Source organism: Camelus ferus, chromosome 3 (assembly GCF_009834535.1).
Source record: "Camelus ferus isolate YT-003-E chromosome 3, BCGSAC_Cfer_1.0, whole genome shotgun sequence".
Classification (NCBI taxonomy): domain Eukaryota; kingdom Metazoa; phylum Chordata; class Mammalia; order Artiodactyla; family Camelidae; genus Camelus; species Camelus ferus.
This window is the reverse complement of record NC_045698.1, coordinates 106,755,715-106,775,434: the sequence shown is the minus strand read 5'-3', so window position 1 is coordinate 106,775,434 and position 19,720 is coordinate 106,755,715. Positions and strand designations below refer to the sequence as shown.

Below are 19,720 nucleotides of genomic sequence, written 5' to 3'. Positions count from 1 at the left end.
TACAGATTGTGGTCCCTGGACCAGTAGTATCAGCATAACCTGGAAACTTATTGGAAAGACACATTCTGGAGTTCCACTCCGCATTTACTTACTGCATCAGAAATTCCAGGAGTGAGGCCCAGCAGTCTCTGTTTCAACAGCCCCTCCAGGTAATTCTGATGCCCCTTCATGTTGGAGAACCACTGCCCTAAGTATCCTCAGAGAGGCAGGGCGTTGCAGTCATGAAATAAAAACAATGTGCTTTAAAAAAGAATATCCTGAGAAAAAATTGAAATATAAATTTTATATTTTAGAATTAATTTTAAATTAAATTAAAATTTGGAAATCTAAAATATGACAGAAATTAAGAATCAAATAGAAGAGTAAGAGGCTAAAGATAAGGAAATGTGTTCATTTTTTCATTAATAATTATTTATTGAGTATCTTTGTGCCAGGCTGTAGGAATACAACAGATGACAAATTGGACAAGAGTCATTGCTCTTGTGAAGCTTATATTTTAGTGGGAGGAGACAGACAACAAAAATAACTAAGAATAAGTAGCAGGTGTATCTGCTATGGAGAAAAATAAATCAGGAATATGGAAGAGGCAGTCTAGGGGCAGAGAGAAGGGGTTGCAATCTTTTTAAATAATCAAGGAATCGCTCGCTGAGAAAGTGATAGGTAAATAAAGGCCTGAAGTAGGTGAAGAGACATGCCACGTGGACTTCTCTGGGGAGAGCATTCTAGGCAGAGGGAATAGCATGTGCCATGTGGTGGGAGTGTGCCTTGCCTGTTTGAAGAAAGACGAGGTCGTCAATGTGGCTGGAGCAGAAAGAGCTAAGGGAAGAGAAATACGTCAGGTCAGAGCAGTGACAAGTGGGTGAAAATTATACAGTGTTCTGTGAGCCACTTTCTTAAGGCTTTTATTCTGAGTGATACGGGAAGATATTGGAGGAGTTTCAGCAGAGTGCCATGATCTGACTTGGGCTTAAAAGGATACTTTGTCTATTGGGTTGATACAAGCAAGGGCAGAAAGAAAAAGAAAAAAAAAAAGAAAAAGAAAAAACAAAAAAACAAAAAAAAACCAAGCAAGGGCAGAAACAGGGGGACCAGCTGGGAGGCAGTTGAAGTAACCCAGGATCAGATTGTGATGACTTGACAAGTGTGATAAGCAGTGAAGGTGGTCAGTTTCTGAAAATATTTTTATGGTAGGTTGGAAATGTTGATGGACTGGAAGTGGAGTATAAGAGAAAGGAGACAGATACTTTGGCCTGAGCAACAGGGAAGATACAGCTGCCTTTAACAGAGTCAGAAAGACAAAGGCAGGAACAGGTTTCGGTGGGGAGCAAAGGGAAACTTTGTGAAGTGTCTGTTAGACATCCAAGAGAAGAGGTCAGGCGGCCATCGGAATGGTTGTGGAGAGAGGAGGGGTCCAGCCTAGAGATAAAAATGTGGCCTTTGTCAGCACTGTTGATGATAGTTAATAAGCAAAGAGAGTAGATGAGATCACCAAGGAAGTGAGTACAAATAAAGATGAAAGGAAACCCTAAAATCAAGTCTAGAGGAGGACAGAAAGATGACTAGGAATGAGCAAAAGGAACCACGAAGACATGGTCACTGAGCTGGGAAAAACCAGGAGTGGTGTTGTCTTGGAAGCCAAGTGAAGAAAGTTTTTCAAGGAGGTGAGGGACTATGTCAAATTCTACTGCTTGGTCATGTAAGAAGAGGACTAAACACAGACTGCTATATTTAGCAAAGTGTGACCATTGATGGTGTTTAAAAGAGAAGATTTGATGTGGTGGGAGTGAAAGCAACCCTGCAGAGAATTATTGGCCAACATTGTTTATCTATATCCCAAACCAGTACCACCACCACCCTGATTATCTGTTCCCAATGCCTCTGCACCCTAAATTCTCTTGAAGCAAATTCCAGACAGGTACTCTTAGTGGAAAAAAAGTGAAGAGAACAGTGATATAGCCTTTTGTACAAAAGGAGGAGATATATTTGTATTGATTGTAAATGTCATAGGAGTCCTGCCCAGGTTCTTCTTTCACTCTCTGTATCTTCTTTCAGGGTCCCTTGGGTCCCTAATCCATTTTTTGTGTCCTATGACTGATGAGGACTTGCGGGAGTGTAGACCACAGTCAGTTACTTAAGTGGGGTGGGAACAAAAGGTCAGCCCCCTTACCTCAAGGCGGGACCGGCTCTATGATGTAACTTGTGCTCCAGAGCTCTCTGTGGATTCAGGCTGAAGCTGGTCTCCAGCTGAGACTGCATCCTCACTTAGCTTTTCTCTTTTTCCTCACTTTGGCTTCCCTCACGCACCTTCTCCTGAGAACACTCCCTCAGTAAATCACTTGCTCAAGGAAGAAACCCTATCTTAGTTTCTCATTCTAGGCATGAGGCATTATCCCCATTTTCCAAATGAGGAAAGCTTTAGTAAGGTTAAAGACACTTACCCAAGGTCACGTGGCTAATCAGTGTTAAAGCCAGAATTCCAGTGACCAGGTACTTAACCATCTCACTACATCCACCAGTCACCAGCACCCGCAGCTAGTGAGGCAGGAGAGTGGAGAATGCCATCAAAGTGCAGAGTACATGCAGGAACGGAAGAAACTGAGCAGACCCCTCCCCAGGTTATGAGTATTGTGGCGAAGCTAGTGAGATAACAACTTCCCAGACTCCCATAGTGCCAGGCATGTGACGTGACCTCTTGGGGCTGGACCTCCCTGAGCCTCTGCTGCCTCATCTCAGCCAGAAGAGGGTCTGATGGGTGTCGGAGCATTTGGTGCACTGTAGATTGGTATCCCCACACAAGAGATGATTCTCATTACTCTCACTGTGGACCTCTCAGAGGAGGGAAAGACCTGGTTCGCAAGGGGGAACGTGCCTATTTTGCCTCTGTGGGATCTTCACTCAGGAATTGGAGCTGTTCAGCCTCATGAGAATGGGAAGGGGCAGGGAAGCTGACAAGCACCTTAAACGAAGGAGAGCTCCTGTCCTGGGTGTGTCAGAGGAACCCCAAGAAAAGTGATGACAACGATAGAAAGAACTCAAGTTCACTGAGTGCTTGCCATGTGCCAGGTGCTGTGCTGCATGCTTTGCAAACTCATTTACTCCCCCCAGAAATCCTATGAGGTCGTTATTTTTAATTCCACTTAATAGATGAAACCCAGGCAAGGAGACAGGAAAACAGTGCATGAATGTAAGCGATAAAGCCAGGGGTCAAGCGTTGTATAACTCCAGAGCCAGTGTTCTTAAAAAAAATATTGTGAGTTGAAACCTATTTTTTTTTTTTATAAATTAAGTCCATACTCACCCTTTGTGAGTCTAGGCATCTTCTTTCTTCTTTCCTTTCCCCTTCTTTTATCAACACGGATCTGCTCCTTCCTGTTTTTCCTTTTAGTTGTTTCTTGTCCTTCCTCTTTATTTTCTTTTTCTTCTTTTCACATCCTTAGACATAAAGGAAGAGAGGGATTCTTCCAGGGCGCCTCCTTTAACTGTAGATTATCAGGGCACCTCTTTTAACTGTGGATTTTCAGAGCTGGAGAGCCCCACCTAGGGTTAGTTGAGTCCAACCTCTCATCCTTAGTAGAGAAACGGAGGCCTGGAGAGGAGGGGCAGTGCACCCAGAATCGCACATGTCTTATGTTTCTTTGCTCTGACTTCCAAGCTCTTAGCCCCCTGCATCATACAGAGGTTACAAAATAGCTTACATAGAATGGTCGCATTTGGTTAAGGAAGAAAACAAAGCAAAGCAGGCTACACAACACGGTCTGTGTACACATATCTGAATTACAGGAATTTAAGATGGTGTAATATTAAAATGTAAATAAAGTTCTACTTCCTATGCAGAATTTAGAGTATTTAGAATTCCACTTGAATTTAAAATTTCATGAGGTATCCCATAATAGCCTGACTGATGCTCAAGAGAGTGAACTGTAAACTGTGCTGCACTTTGGCTGGAACACAGAAGTGCCCACCCACTTTTGTCAGAAGCCAGAGAGAAATGCCATTGTTCACGTGGAACTTCTGTGGGTGGTTTGAATAATTTATTAGCTATAGTATAAGCATTCATTGTTAACGTAATTTAAGATATTCCATAAGCCATAGCAATATAATTTAGGATTCATTAAGTGGCACAAATTCTGAAAAATTAATTTAAAAATCCTTCATTTTGGAATGAAAATTAGAAGAGGTAAATTGCTATAAAGAAAGCCAAACACAGTCATGCTATGACATGCTGAAGACTAAGGGGAGTGCATCCTGTACAGTAAATTGGCAACACAGTTGAAATGAAAACTAGAGTTAAAGCAAGGACCCCACTAAGGGAACGAACAGCACCTCAGATACTAGGAAAAGTGCTGGTGCCAGAAAAGCACACTATGGTGTGCCTTTCAGCTTAGCTCTTGTGATTTTTGGTGATTAGAAACAAGATAATGATGATAAAATGTTTTACCATTGGTACTTTTCTGGTAAATAAAGTCTGTTTAGAAAAAAGAATGCATTATAAAGTAAGAGACTTATGCACTCTGAAGGCCCAAAGAAAAAATTTGCAAGCTGTTCAAAAGCCCATCCAGAGAATCCACTGGGACTGCTCTGATGCCTGGGTTAATGCGTGAGAGATGAGGAATTCTGCAGGGACACAGAACTGGAGGGCATATGTGAAAAGATGCCAAAGGAGAACCTCAGTCTGACAACCTGAATTAACCTGCAGGCAGCACTGCAACTACAGGAACGTCAGTGCACGTGTATGGAAACCCCAGTAAGCAACTTGGAGTCAAATGCTGCCACACAGGAGCGCATCAGAAGAACAGGCTTTAAAACTTACTATATTGTTTTAGTGTAAAGAAGACTTTGCCAGTGGTGTGCAGTAGCCCATGGGGTACCATAAATGGGTTATAGCAGTGCTGAGATATTGGTGCTTTTGCCCTGTGGAACAGCCAGGTGGGTCCTAAGGTGACTGGAGTGTCTGAGACAATTACCTCTAGTCATGAGCAGGCTTGTTCTTTTATCCTGAGGATCTATAAAGTGTTACCACTTTCTACAAGTGTTATATAAAAAAGATTCGGAAGCACTGGATAAGTAAAGTGTTCATACTGGAGACACTTTAGAAAATGAGAGGGGCTGTATTGATAATTTACACCAGGACACCAGACATATATATATGTCTGTGTGTATATCTATATACATATCTACATATATATATCTACATATATACGCATACACACACACACACACACACACATATATATATAGTGGGTCTGTTCCAGGTAAATTGGGATGTACGGCAGAGTAGGCAGAATAATGGCCCCCCAAAAAATGTCCAGATCTTAATCTCTACAGCCTGTGAATATGTTACCTTAGGTGACAGAAGGAACTTTGCAGATGTGATTAAGTTGAGGATCTTGACAAGAGGAGATTATCCTGGATTGTCCAGGTGGGTTTAATGTATTCACAAAGGTTCTTACAGGAGGGAGGCAGGAAGGTCAGAAAAGAGAAGATGCTGTTCTACTGGCTTTGAATGGAGGAAGAAGCCACAAGTCAAGGGAATGCGGGAGGCCCTTAGAAGCTGGAAAAGCGAAGAAGCAGATTCTCCCGGGAGCAGCCCTCCTAACTTCTTGATTTTAGGACTTCTGACCTCTAGCATTGTAATTTAACAAATTTGTGTTGTTTTAATCCACAAAATGTGTGGTAATTTGCTACAGCAGCAATAGGAAACTAACACAAATACTATTAATAATTTATAAGAAGTGTATCTTTTTTTTAAAGAAGTGTATCTTGATGCTTATATATTTTAAAAGGTACAAAAATAAGTAAAAAGGAACTGAAACAAGAAGATAATTTTATCAAGAGAAGTGGCGGAGGTCAACAGGTGTAAATGTTCATCTAACATCAGATTGATAAGTTGAGAAATATGTTGAGAAATACCACTAAAGTGTATTGTATAGAGAGATGGAGAACTAAAGAACTAAAATTAAACTGATTTTTTAAAAAAGGGATAGTCCCTGAAAGAGGAATAGAGAGGGTCAGATAAGGAGACTCTGGCTTTTTATTATAAATTCTTTGGATTAAAAAATTTAGTTTAACTGTGGGCATCTTTTTAAAGATGTGAATATTCGTTTTTAAAGTGGAACTGTGTTGTGGGAAGCCTCTAAGAGCTTACTCAGCTTAGGTTTTCCAGAGCTGAAGCTTCCAGTCTACCTGAAACCAGCTTACAGCTTCCACCTCACCTACAGACCCTCCCCTAACCTCTTACTCAGCTAACAGCTTCCTTGATGTCAGTCGTGGCACTAGACAGTGACAAGTGGTAGGTCCTCCTGAAATAAGGCAGGAAAAGGCAGCCTTGGATGAGGGATATTCCCAGGATTGGGCCCAGGCACTCTAAGAGATCTGGAGCAAACCCACTAAACCCCATCTGTAGGGTGGACAGACCTTAGGGCTACCTCACAATGGTAACAAAGGACCTGGGAGAGCTTACAAGAGGGAAGTGCCTCCTTTTGCCACTGAAAAAACACATGTAGTAGCCCAAAGGGAGGGGCTGAGGCTAGCTCTGCCACGTACTAGCCAGTTCCTTACATCCGGGCTTCTCGTCAATGAAATTAACAGGGAAGGAAGTTCATCTCCAAAATCTTTCAGCGCCACGAGTTCTTCTTTCCCTACTTCAGCCACATTCCTCCCTCCAAAGATGACTGGATGGGCCCTCAGTCAGCCACAAAGTTATTATATATCACTCTTTAGAATTTCTTTGAGATGGTCTGCTGCAACCCATTCATTTTATATATGAGAAACTGAGCTTCAGAGAGACAAAGGTATTTATTTGTTCAAGGTCACACTGGGTAAAAAGTGTGAGAACCTCTGGGTTCTCCTCTGACCCCTCACTTAGACCCTAAGGTTCTGTGGTCACAATTTGCCATATGAAGGTACAGAATGGTACCTGTTTAATATGCAAATAAATTTTGTCTGAGTTTTTTCAAATGCAGTATAAGATGCCATTATGGAAAAAACATATTTAAAAATGAGTGGTTGTGTTAGTTTCCTATTGCTGTGTAATAAATTACCACATACTTAATGGCTTAAAATGACATATATTTATTCTCGTTCAGTTTCTGTGGGTCAGGAGTTCAGGGAGTCGTCTGCTTATAGGGGCTCACAGGCTGCAGCCAGGTATAGGTTAGGCTGCTTTCTCACCTGGAGGCACAACTGGCAAAGAATATTCCTCCAAGCTTGCTCAGATTTTTGGCACAATTAATTTCCTTGCCATTGTAAGACTGAGGGCCCCGCCTTCTTGGTGGCTCTCAGCTCTTAGCCATGTGGGCTTCCTAACACTTACTTCTTTAGAGCCAGCTAGACTTGGAGGTCTCTATAGTCTGCTAGTAAAACAAAATCTGTATGACATAATGTGACATTCCATCACCTTTGCCACAATCTGTTGGCTAGAAGCAAGCACAGGTCCCATCCACACTCAATAGCAGAGGATAAACAAGAGCATGAACACCATGAATAATAAGGGAGGTAGCATCTTAGAGTCTATCCACCACAGTGGTGAAAATCGTAAGTGTAAAAAATATTAAAATTTCTACTCATGTCAAGGCAAGTGATAAGAGGGCTAAGGTTTAGCCATTGGATTTGGCAATGGGGCGTTGTTGCCCTTCGCAAGAGCAGTTTCAGTGAAGTAATGAGGATGAAAGTTGGCTGAGGTAGGTTCAAGAGAATGGGAAGTGAGAAACTGGAAAGAGTAAAGACAACTCTTTTAAGGACTTTTGCTATGAAGCAGAGCAGAGAAATGAGAGATTTAAGGTAGTATGGTATGCTTATATGTTCATGGGAATGATGCTGTAGAAAGGGAAAGTTTGATGATGTGAGAGACAGGGAAGGATCTTTGCAGGAGAAGGCTCTTGAGTCAGTAGAGGACAACGGATGAGATCCAGTGCACAAGACAAAGGGACTTAGAACAGGATGAGAAAGGCTCAGCTATTTTCCTGGGAGAAAAGTCCTGCATATGGAATCAGACATAGGTCAGTGGGTAGATTTAGTGGCTGGAGGATAAGGAAGTTCTCTTCTGATTGCTTCTATTTTCTCAATGAAGTACGAACAATGTCATCAGCTGAGAGTGGAAAGGGAAGAGTGGTAGAGGTTTAAATTGAGAGAAGACATAGGGAACAGTCCCATTGAAGAGTGGAAGAGTAGCATAAATAAGACAAGGAGAGGATTTGCCGGGTGGTGCTAGGACCCACCTGAGGTTGTGTGCCAGCTGCCAGGCCCTGGATGGTGCCACCCTAGGAATGCTCCAGCAGCCCCTGGGGAAGGCCTACCAACTCCTCCACCAGGTGTCCTCCTGCCTGGAGGACGTCAGTGGGATCTCATAAGTCTCCTTACATTCCCAACAGGAGTTCTTGAGCCTGAGATCTTGTACCTAGGGACTTTTATGGGAACTTTTCCCTTCTTCTTTCCAGTAACTCAAGGAGCTAAATCTTGACAGACAGGCAAAGAGAGGTGCAGAAAAGTTGTGTTAAGGGCAAAGATAATGCTCCTCAAAGATAATTCTTGGATCCAAAGCATAACTCTTTAGGGGTCCATTTATTCAACATTATTGCTTTTTTTTAACTGCTTTATTGAGGTATTGACTTACATCCCATAAAACTTAGTCATTTTGAGTGTACAATTCAATGAATTTTTAATAAATTTACAAAGTTATGCTGCTATCACCACGATCTAATTTTAGAACAAGTTTCATTGCTCTAAAAGAAAGCTACCCATGTGCAGTTACTCCCTTCTCTGGCTCTTTTGAGTGTCAGTTTTCTCACCTGTAAAAATAAGTATTGACATTCTACTTATTGGAGAGATTCAATAGTGTATGCAAAGTTGTTTTGTAAATGTTAGAGTACTTGACACTTAAATGGTTTGTTTCCACTATTATTTTTAGCATAATTATTGGTTAATGATTACTTTCATCTTATGTTTCTCCCTAATCCACTAGTCTTCTTAGGAATTTCATAAACCTCATGAAATTGTAGGCAAATTTTAATGACTAACATCTGCTCTTTCTCTGAGAGGATCAGTTTATCTCATGAAAAAGAAAGTCGTGATTCAAAAAAAAGAAGAAAACATTATAAGTTTTCTGAACAGTCTAGTTGAATGATAACCCTTTCATTTCTCCTTTGACTTAGAAGTCCATATTATCTCTCCCTAAATTTAGCCTTATCTCCGGAGATCAGCCCCTAAAGTCTGTTCTCTGCCTGTCCTTCTCCAGTAGCATTGAAATCTCCACACCCTCCACCCTCTGAAGTTTGATGTGCCCTCTGGGCTGTGTCTTTGTTCTCTGTGATGTTAGAGATGACTGGGAGAGTGTCCATGCTCAGACCCATTTCCTGTCTAACATAAAGTACTTTTATTTTATATTCTCTGTTCTCCTCTCCCAGGCAACAGAGCCTGGAGGCTCTTTCTGCAGAGTGCTTGGTGGGGGAAGGGCAGAGGAGTCTACCTTCTTTGAATCCTGATGCCACCACTAACCAACCCTGTGGCTTTGGTTAAGTTCCCTAAGCCTTAGCTGCCCCATTTGTAAATGGGGCTAATATTAGAGGTTCTGTAGGTTAAATGAGACAATAGCACTTAGCAAACACCCTCAATGGTCACTCTAATTAATTACTCTTATCTTAGGAAATTTTCAGAAAGTTATGCTCCCAGGAAATAATGCATAAAACCTTAAGAATTGAGAGACGCTTGAGAATTGCAAGCCCACTTTACACAAAGAGAAAATGGACGTAGAGAGAGGAAGGGACTTGTCCCAGGTTGCACAGAAAACCAGAGGCAATGGCAGGATGTAAACTGGGCACTGAGCTCCCAGCACAGGGCTCGTTCCATTGCCTCACAAGCCATGTTCAAAAAACGTTTTTTAATAGTGGTTAGTATCATTTTCTTTGCAGTTATCATGAGCACAAATATATACAGCAACTAGTATACTACTAATCTCTAGTGCACTGACAGAGCCCATGATGGGAGGGCTTGGTGCCCATTCTTTATCCTGTTTCTCTTTTCCTTTTGGCCATTTACTGCTCCAGCCCTGGTCTACTCTTGTATTTTATTGCACTGTAGTGTCCATGTGAGACTAGTTATATACTTACATCATTAATAGTATCAAACTACAGAGTTCTTAGTCCCCCTGTCTACAGTTCTTAAATATTCAGGGCTTTTGTTTATTTTAATACACTTTCCTTCTTTCAGAACATTTTAGCTTCTCAGTAACATTGCCCAGAAAGTATACGGAAAGTTGAAGAGGTCATGTGTACTCTGCCCTGATTCATGCACAGTCTCCCCCACTGCCAACATCTCACAACAGAGGGGTACATTTGTTACTGTTGATGAACCTGCAGTGACACATCATTATCACCCAGAGTTCATAGTTTACATTAGGGTTCGCTCTTGGATTTCATGAGTTTGAACAAATGTCTGGCACATATCCACCATTATTTATCATAACAGAATAATTTCACCACTTTAGAAATCCTTGTGCTCTGACTAATCCTCCTTCTGCACACTCTTGGCAACCACTGATCTTTTTACTGTCTCTATAGTTTTGCCTTTTCCAGAATGTCATATAGCTGAAATCATAGAGTATGCAGCGTTTTCAGATCAGCTTCTTTGACTTAGTAATATGCATTTAAGTCTCCGTCATGTGTTTTTATGGCTTGAAATTTCATTTCTTCTTAGTGCTGAATGATATTGCACTGTCTAAATATATAACAGCTTATCCATTCACCTACTGAAGGACACCTTGGTTGCTTCCAGGTTTTGGTAGTTACTAATAAAGCTGCTATAAACATTCATGTAAGGTGTTTGTGTTCAGGTAAGTTTTCAACCCACTGAATAAATACCAAGGAATGCAATTGCTGAATCATATGGTAAAAATGTGTTTAGTTTTGTAAGAAACAGCCAAACTGCCTTTCAGAGTGGCTTGGCTTTTTCATACCATTGTGCATTCCCACCAGCAATGTGTGAGAGTTCCTGCTTCTCTACATTCTCACAGTGCTTGTTGTTGTCAGTATTCTGAATTTTGTTCATTCTAACTGGTGTTTACTGGTACCTCCATGTTGTTTTAGTTTGCATTTCTCTGATGACATATGATGTGAAGCATCTTTTCATATGCTTATTTTTGCCTTATATATATTTCCTTTGATGAGCTGTCTGTTGAGGTCTTTTGCCCATTTTTTAATCAAGTTGTTCATCTTATTGTTGAATTTTAAGAGAGATAACAGTCCTTTTTCAGATATGTCTTTTGCAAATATTTTCTCCAAGTCTATGGCTTGTCTTCTCATTGCCTTGACAAATTTATTTTTGTCCTATGTTTTTCATCCTAACATATCTACTAAGCTTCCTTCTTTCTGCCCATGTCCCCATCTCCAGCTGGGTCTCGTCAGCCTGTAGGTGATAGGCCTGTGGCCGTGCACTGCATGGGTCTCCTAGCGAACTATGCCTACCACTTTGCTACTGGTGAGAGTCTCTGAGTCATCTCATGAACAAGACTTTGCTATAGTTCTACTGCCAGGTTTTGCCAGGTCTCCTGCTATCTCTCTTTATACACATACCAGAACAAGTCCTCTCAGTCGTGCTCCATCAGCCAAATGTTTGTTCCACCACTAGAGTAGTGTCTGTGGGGAGGGAAATAGTTAAAGTACGTGCTTAGCATGCATGAGGTGCTAGAGTACGTGCTTAGCATGCTGGGTTCAATCCTCAGTACCTCTATTAAAAAAAAAAGTAGTGTCCCTTTTTCACTTTCAACATACACAATTTTAAAATAATATTGAATATGTTTTTAAAACTGCAAGATTTTTTAAATACCCTATTTATGTTTATAAATTATTATACATAATATTTATAGTTATATTTTAAAGGCCTGGGATTAATTACACTACACTGTCGAAAGTACTTATTTCTGAGGAAAGAAGTGGGGAGGAGAATTAGATTGGGATAAGGTGGAGAGAGGATCAGAATAGGGACATTCATTTTTACTTACATGCTTCTATACCATTTGACCCTTTTATAACAGCATTTATCACTGCTGTATTTTTTTAACTAAATGAAAAAACAGTTACATTCCTTCTCATTTCCCTGAAGTCCTGATATGCTCTTAGAAGTGTGAAACCCTTCGCTCCTGGTCAAAACCATTGTACCAAAAGGTAGCATGCATGATCATCTTCATTGCTAGCACAAAGACCAGCAATTTGTGTGGAGTCAGGGAAGCAGCAGGGTGTAATAGGAAAATCACTGTTTGAGAGCCAGGAGACCTGAGGTCAGGTCTTGAATCACTCATGTAAGTTGAAGTACTCTGTAAACATCTTTACTCATCCTTATTGGCTCTGTTCATCGTGGGCCTGTCTGAGCAGAAAGAGCCTCACACCAAGGCAAACGGGATCAAAGTGTAAGACGTGGGCGGCAGAGGCTCTGCAGCTCCAGTGGCTTCAGCAGCTGAGGCCAAGAAGCCAAGGTACATACAAGTACAAAGGGAAATGGGGCCAGGCTATAACGAGGCCCCAGGGCAATCTGAAATGGCTCCTGACCCTGAACATCAGGGGATGCCAGCCAGCAAGCAGTGCTCAAAGTGAGATGGATCCTGTGTGTACTTCCTAGAAGCTCAGTTTCCTAGAAGGAAACCAGCTTCCCATTCACTTGTTAATTCATTCATCCACTTACTGAACAAGTATCAACTAAGTCCTTAGTATAAACCAAGCACCACGCTAGGTGCTGGGGAGATAAAGGTGAATAAAATAGACATGATCCCTACCTTGATGGAGTTTTATGACCTAGCAGTAGAGATAGAAAATACATAAGAAAAAGAGATAGAAAATAATAAGAAAAGAAGTAAATGAATAATTATGTATTAGGGTAAGAGCTACAGGGGAAAACCCTGTCTGAAGAGGTGAAATTTAAGTCAGGATCTGAAGGTCAAGAGCCAACTAGTTGAAGAGATGTGGAAACGGTACCAGCAAAAGGCCACGGAGTGGGAAGAGCCCTGAGTACTCAGGTAGCTGGCGAAACATCCTGAGTGAGGAGGAAGAGACGTAGAAGGAAAGAAGGGAAAGGTATGCTGGAGCCAATCATGTGCTAGAATGTTATCCTAAGAGCAGAGAGGAAAGCCGCATAAGGTCCTAAGCAGAGGAAGGGCATGATATAATCAATAATTTTAGAAAGATCGCTTCAGCTGCTTCAAAGATCATAGATTAGAAGGCCAAAAGAAGAAGAGATTCATTCCATGGGGAATGGATAGCCAGTACTGAGCTGAGTGTTTAGTGTCCAGATCAAGTCAGAATTTGCGGGCAGGGGACAGAGACTTCCTTCTCCAAGTAGATGAGATTGAGCAGCAGATAATGGGATAGGGAAGCCGAGGCAGGCCCTCAGCTCCATAACTACCTGGACACAGGTGAACACAGGTGTCAGGGCATTCCTGCCCCTTCTTGAGCTGGAGAAGGTTTCAGGCTGCCACAAGGCTTTCTGCCTGCAGCTATGGGCAGCAAGGGCATCCAGGCAAGAGGGGTGAGGCAGAGGCTTATAACACCAGCACAATGGGTGGCCCCATATTTTCTCTGCCTTCTCTCTTTATAACAAATCATCTTTTCCCAACACCCAGGTACAATCATGTTCTTCCTCCTGTTTTTGGACCATCTGAGATTCTGGTTGTTCCTCATGTTTGTGGTAGATAACTGTGAACAGGTAGGGCAGAGCCCTGGTGTAGAAATAAAAGGTGGCAGGAGGTATCCCAGCTTGAGCTTTGAGCAGCTCCCTCCAAAGCAACCTAGTTAGTGAAAGCCTAAACAACTCAGCTTTTGCTTTGGACCCTCTAGGGCCTTATCTCAAAGCAGCGTCATATAAAACTGAGCATACCTTGTCTACTTGAGAATCTTCAAGGTCTCCCTTTTGGACAAGATATATTCTAATCTGGCTCATAAGACTCTGAGTAGCCTGGTCCCCACCTACCCTCCAGTGTGATCTTCCACTTTTCTCCTGTGCTCTGACACATCTGAGCTATCTGCTGCTCCCAAATATATACAGCTTTCCCACCCTTGAGCCTTTACTTCTGCTCTTCTTCCCACATGCAGTGTCCACCCTCCTTCCTCCTCCTCCTCCTCCTTCCTCTCTCCCTCCCTCTCTCTCTCTTTCTGTATCTAAATCATGACCATTCTAAATGCCCACCTCCTGTGAATATTGTTCACTGATCCTCATTGCAGAATCACCACCACCATTAGTTTATAATATATAAGTTTCATGTATACAACATTAGGTTTTGACTTCTGCTCACCACCAAAACTTTGGTTTCCATGAATCACCATACAGTGGACCCCCTTTACCCATTTCACCCTCCCCAAACTCCCTTCCCCTCTGTTCTTTGAATCTACATGTTTGTTTTTGTTTGGTTTGATTTGTTCTCTCTCTCTCTATGTATACATATATATCTGTTCTACACATGAGTGAAATCATACAGTATTTGTCCTTCTCCATCTGACTTACTTCACTCAAGGTCCATACATGTTGTTGGAAATGGCAAGATTCCATCTTTTTATGGCTAAGTAGTATTCCATTGTATGTATTTACCACATTTTCATTTTCCATTTATCTGTTGATGGGCACTTGGTTTGTTTCTATGTCTTGGCTATTATAAATGTTGCTATGACAAACAGAGGGGTGCATATATCTTTTCAAATTAGTGTTTTCATATTTTTCAGATGGTGGAATTGCTGAATCATGTGGTAATTCTGTTTTTAATTTTTTGTGGAACTTGAATACTATTTACCATAGTGCTTGCACATAATGGCTTCAACAGTGAGTGTTCCCTTTTCCGGACATCTTCTCCCACACTTGTTATTTCTTGCCTTTTTAAAATAATATCCATTCTAACAGGCCTAAGGTGTTATCTCATTGTGGTTTTGATTTCCATTTCCCTAAGAATTAGTGATGTTGAACATCTTTTCATGTGCCTATTGGTCTTCTGCATATCTTCTTTGGAAAAAAATCCTTTTAGCTCCTCTGCCCATTTTTTAATTGGGTTGTTTGTTTTTTGTTGTTGAGCTATATAAGTTCATACGTGTGTGTGTGTGTGTGTATGTATGTGTGTGTGTGTATATATATATATACACACACACACCATATATTATGAGTTCTTATGTATAATAGATATTTCTGATATTAACCCCATATCAGATATATGATTTGCAAGTATCTTCTCCCATTTGGTAGGTTGTCTTTTTGTTATTGATTTCCTTTGCTGTGCAGAAGCTTTTTAGTTTGATGTAGTACCATTTGTTTATTTTTGTTTTTCTTTCCCTTGACTGAGGAGACATATTCAGGAAGACATTGTGAAGACCAGTTTGAAAGAATGTATTGCCAATGTTTTCTTCTAGGAGTTTTATGGTTTCAGGTCTTATAGTCAAGTCTTTAATCCACTTTGAGTTGATTTTTGTGTATGATGTCGGATAGTCTAGTTTCTTTTCTTTTTCTTTTTCTTTTTGTTTAGTTTTGTTTTGTTTTTGCATGTGGCTGTTCAGTTTTCCCAACACCATTTATTAGAGAGACTATCCTTTCTCCATTGTATGTTCCTTCTCCTTTGTCATAAATTAATTCTCCATGTATTGTGGGATTTTTCTGGGCTCTCAGTTCTATTCCACTGATTTTTGTATCTGTTTTTCTGCCAATACCATGATGTTTTGATTACTATGGCTTTTTAATATAATTTGAAATCAGAGAGTGTGATACCTCCATCCTTGTTCTTTTTTCTCAGGATTGCTTTTTATTTGGGGGTCTTTTCGTGGTTCCATATAAACACTAGGATTTTTTGTTCTATTTCTGTGGAAAATGTTGTTAGGATTTTGATAAGGAATGTGTTGAATATGTAAATTGCTTTAAGTACTTTTAGCACTGTTAATTTTTCCAATCCATGAGCATAGAATATCTTTCCATTTATTTATGTCTTCAATTTCTTTAAACAATGTATTACAGTTTTTAGTGTATAGATCTTTCACCTCTTTGGTTAAATTGTTCCTAGGTATTTTATTCTTTTTGTTGAGATTGTTAATGGTATTGTTTTCTTAATTTCTCTTCCTGCTAGTTCATTGTTATGTATAGAGATACAACAGATTGTTGTATGTTGATTTTGTACCCTGCAACTTTACTGTATTCATTTATTACTTTTAATAGCTTTTTGGTGGAGTCTTTACGGTTTTCTATATACAAAATCATGTCATCTGCAAATAGTGACAGTTTTCAAACTCTGATACTGATCTGCCATTTACTTTTTCTCTTGCTTAATAATAGATTATGGACTCATTCTACATAATTTATTTACCAATTTCTTATTAATAGATATCTGTGTTATTTCTATTTTTTTATTTTATTTTATTTTATTTTATTTTATTTTGTTATTGCTATTATAAACAACACTGCAAAGAGAGTCTCCAAAGATAATTTTGCTCTCTTTATATTTTCTCTTTGCTTCTTCGTGTTTTCTGTCATCATCAAATATTTTGTCATCATCAAAAAAACTTCAGTTGAAAAAAAGTGAAGTGTCTAAGCTTTTTCTCTGTCTCTGTTCAGAATTTCACTATAAGTTCTCTTTCAGTAAGTGAGTTCATTTATTCAACAAGTATGTATTGATTATCAGCCATGTGCTGGTCATATTGTTAGCTATACAATTGTGCACAAACTGAGTAAGGGCCCTACCTTTGAGAAACTTACATTCCAGTGGAGAAGACACATCATGCTAGTATAAAATTATAATCTATAATAAGTCTTATTGAGGAAGTGGGCTGGGTACTCTGATCTAGTTTATGGGGTCTGATCTAGTTTGGGGGAGCACTGTCTCTGAAGGCTGAGCAGTGAAAAACTAGAAGGTTGAGAGAGAAGGAAAATGTTCTGCAGAGGAACCTGCAGTGGCCTGGTGCTTCTGAGGGCTGTTGATTTGCAGGAAAAGCTTTAGCGCTTGTAGATGGGGACAGGCAGATAGCAGCTGAGGTTCAAGGCATCCTTTCTTATCTGTAGATGATTGAGCCAATGGGATTGCCAGAGCAGATGGGTCATGACTCCCACACCCCTGGATGTCTGCATCTGTGCAGTGTGGGCACTTCCCTTCCTGGTACCACTGTGTTCATTTTCATCCGGAACCTCTGAACCCTGTCAACCTTCTCAGTGCTGGCCAACATCCTTATCTTCCAGCACCTCCTGCAGACAGTTTCCTCACCCCAGGATATTGCCTTTTTAGGTGTGTGTGTGTGTGTGTGTGTGTGTGTGTGTGTGTAACGAAAGCCTGGAAACACACCCTCCAGCCTGTTAACAATGATTCCCTCTGGGGAAGGAAATTTCAGGTTGGATTGTGCTTTTTTATATACATCTGTATTTTTTGGCTTATGTACAGGATTGTCACACAGAAAAGTTCTTCCACTGTTTTCCTAATAGAACATTTCTCTTTTTTTTAATGCCCAAACTTCATAGAACGAATGTCCAATTTTTGTGTACAGTGTTTTCTAGGAAATGTTTACATTTATGTCTCCAGACTCAATACATGTTTGACAAAGCAGTCTTTGGGAAATGTCTTGAGACATTTCTTAGATTGTCTTATATTCCAGACACAGTCAAATGTTAGAATCCCACACAGACAGCTTAGAAAGCAGACCAGATGTCCACAAAGAGGATGTGGAAGATGTTACTGTAGACAAAGCAACTTTTTGTAACAAGCATGTTAATTTGTGTTCAGTATCACATTGTGAGCATTTATAGCCAAACATCACAGTTTATTACTTACATGCAGACACTTTACTGAGTTTTAGTTATGTTTCAAAATCTGGCTAAGTGTTTGGGGTTGGTGTGCCACGTGACATAATTTTTCCCATTCAAAATAGTAGGAACTTGATTATCAATTAGCATGCTTGCACAGAGCAAATTTTTAGGAGCAGATTACTGATACTAAGAAGGGCTCCCCGCCAACAAGTAGGTATTTTGTTAATCAGGGAAAAAGTATAATAAGGACTCTCATTCACTCATCCTAAAGTAACTGGTGAACAAAAGGAGACTGTATGAGAAAGATTATGGGAACTTTCATGGAACAATCAAACCCCAAGAAGGATCCTGAGACAATCAGGCTTAGGAGCAGACACACCCAGGAGTCAGGCCACATCAGGGCTTCCAGTGCCTCCACTTAGGTTGGCTCTATGTATTTTGATGTGAACCAGCTCTGCTCATAACTCTTGAGCTTTACATTTTACCATTTTAGGCACCTAGAAGGAGACTAATCTGACATTCTGTCTGGTCCCAGTAATCCAGGGAAGGAATTAATTCATTGGTTCAGCTTGGGTCAGGTGCCACCTTTCAACCAATCATCCATAGTTAGGAAAGTGCTTATAGAAATCACAACTAATACAGAGGTGTGGTCAGGTCACCTCAGACATACGGAGAAGGGTTGCTGAGCAGATAATCCTGTAGACATCCATGACAGACCTTGAAGAAAGAAAAAAAAAATCAGGAATAATGACTGGGCAGAGTTCATCTGTAGCCTTCAGCTTGGCTCATTCAAGAGGCACAAAAACTTCCCCCAGACATCTACCACGTGTGGGATCAATTAAGGAGAGGTTTGAAATGTGGATATGAGTCCTAGCTGCAACTCACAAGTCATGTGACGCTGGATAAGTCATGCTTTTAGAATGAGACTAATAATTCCTCTCTTGTTAAGCTGTTGTGGTGAAAATCTACTGATGAGAACCCAGTGGTTCTTAGGCAGCAGAGTGAGTTTAGTGAATACAAGTGGAGACCCTAGAGCAGTTCGTCCTCAGCCAGGGGTGGTTTTGGCAATGTCTGGAGCCAATTTTGGTTGTCACTAGTAGGAGGGGATGCTATGACCAATAACTGCTTGAAAGCCAGGGACACAGTTAAACATCCTGCGATGCACAGGGCACCCTGAATGTCAATAGTGCCAAAGCGAAGAAACCATGCTCTACAGCCGAGTTACCTGAATTCTGTTTATAGCTCTACCACTTCAAAGTTTGACAAATTACGGTACTTTCCTGTGCCTCAGTTTTCCCCTGTGGAAAATGAGACTAATACTAACACCTACCTCCTTAGGCTGTTGTGAGACTCAAACGGATTAATACATGTAAAGAGCTTAGGCTCCTCCTGCCTGGTACACAGTTAAGTTCTCCTTAAATGTAAGCTGTTATCTCCCCTAAACCTGGCTAAGCATCAGAATCACTTTAAGACCTTATCTAGTGACAGATTCCCAAGCCTTGCCTCAGTTGTACTGGATCTGAATCTTTGGAATTTGGAATCCAGGAATCTGTGAGGTTTTTAGAGTTCCCCAGCTGATTCTGACGATCAGCCAAGTTTAGGAGTGATTACTCTGAAGCACTGCTGTGCGGAGTGGTCTTCAGACCAACCGCGTCAGCAGCAGCTCAGAGCAGTGCCACCCAAACTCCAGTGTGCACACGAACCACCTGGGAACATTGACAATGCAGGTTCTGATTCAGGAGTCTGGGTGGCACCTGAGATTGTGCTTTCCCGACAAGCCCCCAGGTGAGGCCGATGCTGCTGGTCCTCTGAGCACACTTTGAGTCACAACACTCTAAAGCCCTTTATACATGCATGTTGTGGTTTCCAAGCACTCAGTAATGCTGCTGACCACAAAGCCTGTTGAATGCCAAAGGGCTGAGCTTCCACCATTTCTCCTTTTCAAGAGCCAAAAGCAAGGCAAAGATAGGATGCAGCGTGT

The 19,720-nt window shown here is 40.9% G+C and overlaps 1 protein-coding gene across 1 annotated transcript in view; it reads left to right on the top strand.

Moving 5' to 3' along the window:
* LOC102513692 (proton-coupled amino acid transporter 2) overlaps positions 1-19,720 on the top strand; it is a 62,682-nt gene that overhangs the window by 2,833 nt on the left and 40,129 nt on the right. The window lies entirely within an intron of this gene.